Source organism: Tursiops truncatus, chromosome 4 (assembly GCF_011762595.2).
Source record: "Tursiops truncatus isolate mTurTru1 chromosome 4, mTurTru1.mat.Y, whole genome shotgun sequence".
NCBI lineage: Eukaryota > Metazoa > Chordata > Mammalia > Artiodactyla > Delphinidae > Tursiops > Tursiops truncatus.
The window spans coordinates 44,387,471-44,398,874 of record NC_047037.1 but is presented as its reverse complement, the minus strand read 5'-3'; positions in this window follow the sequence as shown (position 1 = coordinate 44,398,874).

Below are 11,404 nucleotides of genomic sequence, written 5' to 3'. Positions count from 1 at the left end.
AAGCTATAAAATAAATCGTATTACATATGTATATATATAAGCAAAATAAATATATAAAAATCATTAATTTCTAAAAAGTTTATTTTAATAAATTATACATAACTATCAACTATATTTATAAATTATATTTGCATATACTTTTATTATAATTATATATAATTTATAAAAAAACATGTTCTTTGAAAATTATTTGTATTGATTTTCTTATATTTATTATGCTATTTTATAATTTCTACACAGAAAATTTCTTGATATAGTTTATATGCATTATTGAATCTCTGTGTAGATGGTACCATATTTCTTTATACTTGAAAAAGATTCCCTTTAAATGAAATTGTACCCCACTCCAACTGCTATGACCAAAATAATCAGTTAAACATCCACCAAATTGGGGCAACACTGCCATCTGCTGGATAGGTTTATCAAATTCTTAATGGTTGGTAATGAATGTGAGCATATATTTGCACTTAAAGTTTAACAAAATCATGCAATATCTTACATGCATTAATATCCATATATCTAGAGTTGCTTCTCAATTAATTCAAATAAAAATCAAGTATATTAATTTCCATGAGACAAAGTGATTCTATGATAGAGAGGTCTTCTGCCACAGAAAAAAGTCTGAACAGTTTTAGAAATTGTGAGACAACAGTGACATCTGACTCACAAACAACATAATCATGGGTGTTCATCTTCCTTCTTATCCCACCAGACAGACACTAGATTTGTGACCAACATAAATAAAAATGTGGTGAAATCCATATCACTGCTTCAAACTCAAAAGGACATTTTATAAGACTTGTCACCAGGGATTTCTGCTAAGTGCACTCAAAAGAGTAACAGACACCTGACAGAGAAGGAAGACATTTGACTTCTTTTGCTTTGAAAATGGAATATCCTGTTTTGAGAAAGAATGCTATGCATTCACAGAGGAATCCTGATAAACCCAAAGGAATCCTGATAAACCCAAAGGGCAGTATTGGGCATGTTCTTAACTCCATGAGGGCAGAGTACCTCTCCTTCTAAACAGTATTTCCTAGCCTAAAGCTATGTTCCTCAAGTGATATAGGGCATCACTAATTGTTCAATGAATGATAAAAGGCAGCCCTAGGAGGCAGAGTATTTGAGAAGTAGGCATTACTTTTAGACTGGGTAGCCACAACAAATCAAAAGTCTTTTCATGTTTGACTGTCACAAATATGGTCCTTTTCCAGAATGAGCAGTTACTACAAGGAGAGAATTATTTCTAGGACTTTTACCTAAAAAGCCAGAGCCTTCTATTGTTAATCAAAGGAGATAGTACCATGAAAACACTTTCACTGCCATAAACAGAACAAAACTTCAGAACAATTTTTATTTTGTCCCCCAGATTCAAGAGAATATATCTTGGCTATAAAGCTAGAGCAATTGATCATAAAGAGAAAACAGTCTAAAAAGATGGAGAAGTTTTTTTTTTTTTTAAAGTTTGATAGGCATGATTTTGTCCAGTAAGCATCAAACAACCTATTGGAAGTTACAGAAAAATAATGACAACTGACAAATTAATGGGAAAAAAAAGATAATTACAAGAAAATATAAGACCTTTGACAGACGAAGAAAATCCAACCTATAAACAAGATAAAACAGAACAGGAAATTCAAGTTATTTATAACTCAAGTTAATAATAAAAACTCTTCGAAATGAAGACTAACATGAATCTATGAGCAAAAGTAAAAGATGCTAATACAAAGTGTTATTTCATGGAAATGGTTTTATTCCAAATATTCAAAACTTGTGTAAGCATCCAAATTATGCAGAATGGAGATGAGCGAAATACACAGAAAAAACAAAACAGACTGGAAACCTTAAAGGACATTTCTAATGCAAATACAACTCAAGAGCTTTTGGGGAGTGGTAGCTGAGGAGTTATACAAAGAAGACTCAAAATTCAAGAATTCTCTACTCAGCCAAACTACCTGTCATGCACTAAGCAAACAGACTTCCCTGACTCATAGTAGGTGCTTATAAATTATTCACTGATTAAAATCACTAAAGCAAGACTTTAGTAAGTATATCACTCAAGTAAACTTCCTGAATAAATTACATAAATAAAATCTCTCTTTGAATGAAAGATGAATCAAAATGCAAACTGAAGAGGAGGAGAGTAAAAAAGAGCTTAATGTTGGCAATAAAACCAACTAAATATAGAGTCATGTCTACATAACTATACAATAAGCCTATAAAATATATTCTAAAATGTAAGAGTAATCAATTATGAGTACCTTTTAAAAGAGAAGACAGATAATATAAAAATACAATTAATATTTACCAGCACTTAAATATCTCACATTTAATTTTAAAAAGCCTGTTGGGTATATGGGGAAATTTTGTAGAATTTTAGTATTCATGTTTTACACATGGAGTCAATGGATTACTCTTTCATCCTTCACATTAACAATAACAACAGCAACAAAAATAGTTTCTGTGTGTGTGTATACGTCTGTGTGTGTGGGTTTCTGGTTCACTGAAAAGGCACAATTCACACAACTCATTGATTGTAATGGTAAATCATTTTCTCCCACTATCTCCTGGAATTTGTATTGAAGGCTTTGTTTGTTTTTTCCCTGCTCCTGGATGGAAAGCTGGCCAGTGTCCCTAACTTTATGATTACTTTTAGGCAATTTAAAACATTACAAGCACTTTAGACCATAAAATATATTTCTAATTCAAGAATTTAAATGTCTAGTACCAGGTAAAAATCAAACAACACAATATGATCTAAAGTTGAGACTGTTTCCTCATTTATATAAGCCACTCTCAAGAAAGTGGGGTTATGACCAAGTTGTTCTCTTTCTTTCCCCTACATAATGCTTCTTCTCCCCCAGAAAAATAACTGTGGTATCTGATAATGTTGACATAGGACCTAGAGTATAAAGGTGCAAAGGAAGGGCATCAGGAAAAATTTCACTTAAGAAATCTCACCATGATGCACACAAACAATCTCAGATTTAGCGGGTGACTAATTGGGTGTGTTGTCTTGAGAAAAGTTGCCTCGTTCTGGGGATCTCATACCTACAGTTTCCTGTAGAGCAAATTCCCACTGGATATTCCCTCAGTTCTCAGCACCCAGGAATCCTTTTAGATTCTCTCTGCTGAGCTCTATTTCCCTCTCTTGGGCAAAACCTAAAATGATGCCTTTCTGGCTCTCTTTCTTGAGTTGATTCATATGACTCAAGAGAAATGCTCTCAAATGCTTTGCCTCACAAACTATGAAATGTCAAACACCAAAAAATCACCTTTATTCTGCTTCAATAAACCACTTCATCAGTCTCTCCCCCTTTCTTAGTTGTAAATCAGACAAGAGCTCAAGATGTTCCCTCAAGTGCAGAGAAACACAACTTAAGCACTTCATGCTGTCTCCTTAGAGCCTCTTTTTGTTGGTTTAGGGTTGGAATAACCACCACCACTCACGGTTCTGTTCCCCACTCCCTCCAAGGGACTCATGCACAGCTCCACAAGCCCTGAAGATACTTGGAAATCTCCAAATCTCAACCCAGGTGGTCTCTCAGTGTGAGTGATATGAGGAGCTGTGGAGTCATTTATATCAGTGCTACTACTTTTGTTTACTGACTCTTATACTAATTTTTTAGCGTGTGATTTTTACTACTAAAATGTAAGAGCCATATGACACAGATTCTTGGTAATTTTGCTCATGGGTATTTTCCTTGTGGTTAATGTTAATTGCCATTTTTAAATTGTGGTTAATGTTAAATGGTTAATTGCCATTTAATAGATAATATTTATTTGTTTGTTTTTGAATGGATGTAAAATAGAAAGATACCTGGCAATCTACTTATGTTATTGTCCTTTTAATATATGCCATATAAGCAGAAATCTTTACTGAAACTTAGACTACATAAAATACCTTTTTAAAGTAAACTTTGTTTTTTGGAGCAGTTTTAGGTTCACAGAAATATTGAGCAGAAGGCACAGTGATTTCCCATATACCTCTTACCCTGACACATGTGTAACTTCCAGCATATCAGCATCCCTCATGAAAGTGCTGCGTTTGTTACAATTGATGAAACCTACATTGACACATCATTATTACCTAAAGTCCATAGTTTACATTAGGGTTCACTCTTAGTGTTGAGTAGTCTAGGGATTTGGACAAATGTATAATGACATATATCTATCATCATAGTATCATACAGAATCATTTCACAGCCTTAAAAATCCTCTGTGCTCTGCCTATTCATATCTCTCTCTCTCTCTCCAAATGCCTGGTAATCACTAATCTTTTTACTGTCTTTACAGTTTTGCCTTTGTCATAAAATTGGAATCATACAGTATGTAGCCTTTTCAGATTGGCTTCTTTCACTTAGTAATATACATTTGAATTTCATTCATGTGTTTTCATGGCATGATAGCTCCTTTCTTTTTAGCACTGAATAATATTACATTGTCTGAAGTACCACAGTCATAAAATACCTTTTGATCCAGTGATAATATCTTTTTGTCTACTTTTTGTTCATTCACTCCCTAATTTAAATTAATAAGTATGTGCTTTTAACACTAAAATATATAAAACACTGAAATTTGCACCTACCATGTAAACCTCTTTTTTTTTACAATGTTAATTAAAAAAAAATCCATGTGGATTTTCAAATAGGTAGTCTAATACATATCTGAAAATAAGTTTTTCAGTTTGTGTCAAACCTCTTCCTCTTGTTTCCCTTGCTCAACAAAGAGTATACCATACATGCCGTTACTAAAGCCATCAGCAAGAGCATTAACCATGACCTCTGTCTCCCACCCTCCCCATAACAAATAATTTACTAAATCATGTTAATTTTAGTTCCTTTCTATTGCTAGCACCTAACTTTTGGTTCTGGATCCTTTGGCACTTAGTTTATGTCACTCTCACTGATAACTTAGACTAATATAGTTTTCCAACTAATACCTCTTCTCTAATTTATTCAATTCTTTGGAGCTAGAGTAATCTTGGAAATACACAACACCCATATTTATGAATTCCTGTAATGGCTTCTTTTTGGCCATTTCCATCCTCTTAGTAAAAAAATACAAATCTCTTGGAAAAGTTGACAACACACTGAAAGAGCTGACTCCTGCTCTCCTGTCCAGCCTTATTTCTGAACACACTACCTCCTCCCATATTGTTCTCAGGCCATACCGAATGTCTTTCAGTTTCTAGTTCTTCTCTTAGAGTTTTTGCATGTGCTATTTCCACTGCCTGGAACATACTTCCTTCTACCTAACAAACTTAAACTTGCTAAGAGCTGTTTACCATTCCTGCCTTAATGTGGAGGCTATTTTCTCCCAAGAGCCTTCGCTGGTCTTCCTTTGATTACACTAGACGGTAATTAGCAGTGTTCCAGGGCTTTACATATATTAACTTACTTAATCCTCATAACTAAGATTCCCACAAGGTAGGGTGACAGGTTTGGTTTATTCAAAAGGAAGGTGACTTTGCCATGCAGGAGGTTTATTAGTGATTGCTCCTATGAACAACACCTGAGGAAGAGAAAAGAAGGAAGTCAGGTTGAACAGAAAAAGGAATCAAGCTGTGATGTAATCTCAAGACACTCCTTAGCCAACTAGATGGTGGTTGTGAAAATAGAATGACTGTGAGAACTGTCTGAGTTGAAGTGACAGAGACCTGGGACTTTATCACTTGTGTTGATCAGCCATTGGATGCCAGACACCCCAGGCTAGGGGGTTAGTGAGGCAGCGCTCTTCAGCTGAATTCCTCCCTAAAAGAAGTTGACAGATGAGGGCTACGTGTTGACAACAGTCCCAGCAGCTGTCATAACAAGTGTTAGACAGTATTCTTATCCCAACTTTAAAGATGAAGAAATTTAGGGACAAATATGTTGAGTAACTTACCCTGTTTACACAGCAAAATTACTGGACTGAGGATTCAAACCAGGGAGTCTGGCCCCCACTTTGTAACATACACAAAATCAGTTCCTGATGGATTAGAGGTGTAAATACAAAGAGGAAAACAATAATGTTTTAAAATAAAATATAGGAAAACAACATATTGTACTTGGGATATTCCAATATTTAAAAAAATAGGACTCTAAAGCAATAATCATGAAGGAAATACTTGATAATTTGGACTATATCGTATAAGCCATCATCAAAGAGAAACATCAAATGATTAAAAAAGACAAGCCACAGACGTAATCTTTAAAATAAATAGCTTACCAAAGTCCTTGCATCCAGAATACAAATAAAATTGCTAAGAAAAAATATTGAAAAATCAATTTTTAAAAAATTGACAAAAGATTTAACAGGTTCTTCACAAAAAGAAAGTCCAAATGGTCTATAAACGTCTTGAAAGGGCTCTACTAACATAATCATGAGTAAAATACATAATAAAACTGCATTGAAATGCTGAAATATACCCCCAGAATGGTTAAAGTGAAAACAAAACAAAACAAAGTAGAAATAAAACAAATAAGTTGTGGTCGTAGAGCAATTGCAACTCTCGTGCACCGCTGGCAGAGAGCAAAAATCAGTAGAACTGCTTTGGAAAACTGTTCAGCAGTATCTACTAAAGATGAACATATTAAAATCAACAATTTTACTTCTAAGTAACCCAGCAAAAATGCATGTACATTCTCAAAAAAACATGTATGAGAATGCTGATAGCAGCGTTATTAGAAATGGGCCCAAATAGAAATCTATCTAATTGCTAATAGACAGTGGAATGGATGAATAAATCCTGGTGTATTTATACAATGATATTCTATTTTCCTGTGAGAACGTATGGATTGCTATTATATTAAGCAATATGAATTGAGCCATAAAATCCAGACAGAAAAGAATACATGTTCTGTGATTCCAGTATTATAAAATTTATAAACAGGCAAAACTAATCTATGGAATTAGAAGTAAAGATAGCAGTTATTCTGAAGGGACGGGAAAGTAATAGTGGAAAAGAACACAGGCAGAGACTCATGGGTGTTCGTAATTTGGGGGTTCTTGATCTAGGTGCTTGTTATAAAGATAGGTTCAATTTATCAGAATTCATCAAGCTGTGCACTTACATTTGTGTGGTTTTCTAAGTGTACTTCAGTTGTGCATTTTAGTTCAAAGGAAAAGTAATCCCAGGCAGTTTGGCCCCAATGTTCATGATCTTAAGGACAAAGTCCATTTTTCATTTTCTATAATCTGGTAGGAAGGTAAATCATTATAATCACTTTGTATCACAAGGTAAAATCATATAATAAAGTTGATGGTTCAAATGTGATGCATTAGTTTTGTCCTAAGTGTGCATCTCAGAAAAATTCTTGAGCATATCCAACAAATGACATGTAAAAAAATGCCCAGATCTACATTATTTGCTAAAAAAAGGAAAAAAGATTAAAGACAAAATATGTCAACTATTCATCAACAGGTCAACAAGAAAATAAGTTGTGGTATGTTAACATGTTATATATCAGTGTCATACATCAGTGAACACAAATAAACTACATTCACACACAACAGTGTGGATTAATTTTAGCAATAAAATGTTGACTAAAAATCAAGTCCCAGAAGTTTACACAAAGCATAATAAAATTTTAACAATCCCCAAAACAATAAAAACTAAACAGTATAATATTTAGGCATGTATATAAGTACAACTAATTTTTAAAAAACAAAGGGTAAACACTAATTCTAGTTAGAGGTTTTTGTACCTCAGGGGAGGCAAGAGTGCAGGACATGAAAAGAGCACCTGGTAAATAAAACATACCAGTAATGCTCTACTTCATGAGTTATGATACAGATTTACAATTGTTCATTTTCAATTATTCATTTAGCATTAACTTATAACTTACATATATGTTTCATATATTTTTGTATATATTTAATATTATATGTTGAAGATGTTGATGTAAAAAGTAGAATATCCCAAAATACCTTGGACTGTGATGGGAAGGAGAGAGATGAAATAAGAAAATTTGAAAATAGACTTTAAGGGGGCTTATCTGCAATAAAAGAGCCAGTAGACAGGTAAAATAACAAAAGAGCCTTTTATATAAAAGTGGGACTAATTGTCAGAGGGAGATTTCTGGGTTTATCAGAGTGGGCTATTAAGAATCTCACATGAACAGGACCAGGAAGACACGTTAGATTCCTTCTTCTCTGCGTCCCACTTGCAGGCTTCTCTTATTGGACCATAAATTATCCTTTCCCTTTTTTGTGTGTGCTATATCTGAATATGTATGGAGTTATTACAATAATATAAATAAAAATAAACTTAAAAGCTTTTTAGCATTATGACTTTGTTTATAGGACCATGTGTTCTTACTTGTCAGATGATTCTTTTTTTACCATGGTATTCTTAATATTTAGCAAAATTCTTGACAAATGCTACACGTTTTTAAAAACCAGTTAAGCTGATGAATTCATAGATACAAGGAGTAGAATAGGGAGTGGTTGGTAAAAGGCTACCAACTTTCAGTTATAACATAAAGGAGGTCTGAGGATCTAATGTGTAACATAGTGACTATAACTGATAACACTGCACTGTGTAATTGAAATTTGTTAAGAGAATAGAACTGCAATAGCCTCCCCCACCCCAAAAAAAGCACACAATATATGAGGTGATGGATGTGTTAATTAACTTAATGGGGGGATCCTTTCACAATATATATGTATATCAAATTATCACATGTATACTTTAAATATTTTACAATTTTGCTTGTCAATTGTACCTTAAAAAAGCTGAGAAAATTCTATTAAACTGATATAATTTAATTCATCAATCTCATATATATCATTAGTTTGCACCATAAGAAATTATCGGGTTTAATAATTTTTGGTCCACAAAATGGCAATTTTTATATGAATCATCGATTATTAAGAGAATAGCATCTCTTCCTAAAAGAGTTGTTTAGCTTCCAAGGTAATGACTCCAGTTTTCTTACAATGAAGGGGAGAACTGATGATATTAAATAAATATAGAAAGAAAGAGTGTCCAATGATGAGAATGTAAGCTGTAGAGCTATATTACACTTTGGAATATTACAAATTAATCTTTCAAACACAATTTTGAACTCCTAACACTTAGCTATTATTGATACTCCTTCTTAGAGGAGAAACTTTTGGTGTAAGCTATGAAAAATTACCCAAATGAGTCAAAATCTGACCAGAAGTTGCACAGTAAAATTTAAAAATCGTGATAGCATTTGAAGCATAATTTACTTGAAGAAAATATAGAAACATGAGGTTACTTTATTAATACATAGGCATAATTTCAACACAGAGGACCCTTGGATTCGAGTTCAAACTTCTACATTTTTACTATTAAACTGTGAGTAGAAGATCAATCGACCAATCAATTAATCAGTGGATACAGAAATGAGCCTATTATTGCAAAAATGTTAAATGATACAAGCACTAAAACTAATAAAATCTCCATATATAATGGCATCTTTTCTTTTTGCATCTCTATGACATTAACTCATAAGTAAAGTGATTGATATAATATAAGTAACACAACTTAATGGGTGTCTTCTTTGGTTTAATAAATCAGGTTATAATGAAATAGAGTGACTTTATTAAATATTTTCCTCTTCAGATGCCATTGAATATTTCTAATTTCTATTTTGTTTAGAATTCAAGTTACCGTCCAGTGTCTGTGAAAGGGAATTGAAATCTTTTCGCAAAGATGTGTAGTTCAGGGCTTTCCTGGTGGCGCGGTGGTTGAGAGTCCGCCTGCCGATGCAGGGAACACAGGTTCGTGCCCCGGTCCGGGAAGATCCCGCATGCAGCGGAGCAGCTGGGCCCGTGAGCCATGGCCGCTGAGCCTGCGCGTCCAGAGCCTGTGCTCCGCAACGGGAGAGGCCACAACAGTGAGAGGCCCGTGTACCGCAAAAAAAAAAAAAAAAAAAAAGATGTGTAGTTCAGTAGCAGTATACCAATTCTGATTAACAGTCAACTACTAAGCCAGGGACTCTAGCTGCACATCAACTTTGATGTTTTTAATTGCAACATTTATACCTAAATAGCTGCTTAATGATCTGTGACCTCAGCTTCAAAAGAGAAAACATTTCAGTGATAACTGACTTCTGGTACTCATGAAATTTTCACGGATTTATGAATTATGACACCTTAGCTCAAACTCTGCTTGTTCTATGAGATTGATGCCACATATAACGTTTATTCAGAAAGTGCACATAGTGCTAGGCATTCAGATTTAGGCAGACAGATCATTTCTCTGATTATACTAGCTTGATTCCCTGCTATAGCCTTAGATATTTCACTTTAATTCATGATGGTTAGTAGTAAGATACTCTGTATTCTGTGTTTTTTACTCTTTTATTACATTAGAGAAGTTTTTTTTTTTTTCATTCTTTTTTAAGTAAAGCTTCACTCCCTCACAAGTCAGTGTTTGAGTGCTTTTTTCCACTTCTATTTTATCTTGTGTCCAAATCAATGGTCCATGATCAAGAAGTTCTGTCTGGAGTTCTTTTAAAACTTTAGGAACTACATCAAGATCTCTATGGAAATGTGGTACTCAAATGCCAACAAAACTTAGATTCCTCACTCTTTCTCTGCCTTTTTTCATGTCAATGCATGATTATTGAACTAAAGTAACAAAAAACAGCATGAAAGTTATTCAGATTTTGTTGATTCACTCCTGTATGTTAGATACAATTAATTAAGTGCAATTTGATAAATAATTATATATCATTTATCATGCAAATCACTGTTTATTCATTCAGAAGCTGTTCATTCATCATCAACAATGTACTAGATAACTTACTAAATGGCAAAACACAACAAATAAATTAGCATGCACCTGAATTATTTGGAGAAATTGTTAAAACACAGGTGTCTGGGACCCACCCCCAGAGTTTAGAATTCAGTAGGTCTCTTACCAGCTGATACTCATGCTGCTGGCCTGGGAACAACACTTGGTAAACCACCTATTAAATGAAGGCATGTATCCCAAATGAATATTTGTCCATGGAATCCAGAGGCAACTTTGTCAAAGTATTCACTTCCTTTTTACCTTTATGGCTGCATTACCTAATCATACTTGCTGAAATGACTATGAAATCATACATACTTCACTTGCTGAAATGACTATGAGATGAGAGAATTCTTTCCAGGTTGCAATGTTCAGCACTTCCTTGGGGATTCATCTGTAACTAAGATTATTAAAAATGCTTGCAAATTCCAATACTATCCACTTGCTATGTACTGTCAGGTGTAGTGTGTGTGTGTGTGTGTGTGTGTGTGTGTGTGTGTGTGTGTTTCTTGTAAACTTTTTTGAAGCATAACATACACACAGAAAGATATACAAATCACTGGTATATAGCTTGATAAAGTTTCATAAAGAGAGCACACATGTTCTAACCAGCATCCAGATGAAGAAAAACATTACCAGTATCCCAGAAACCTC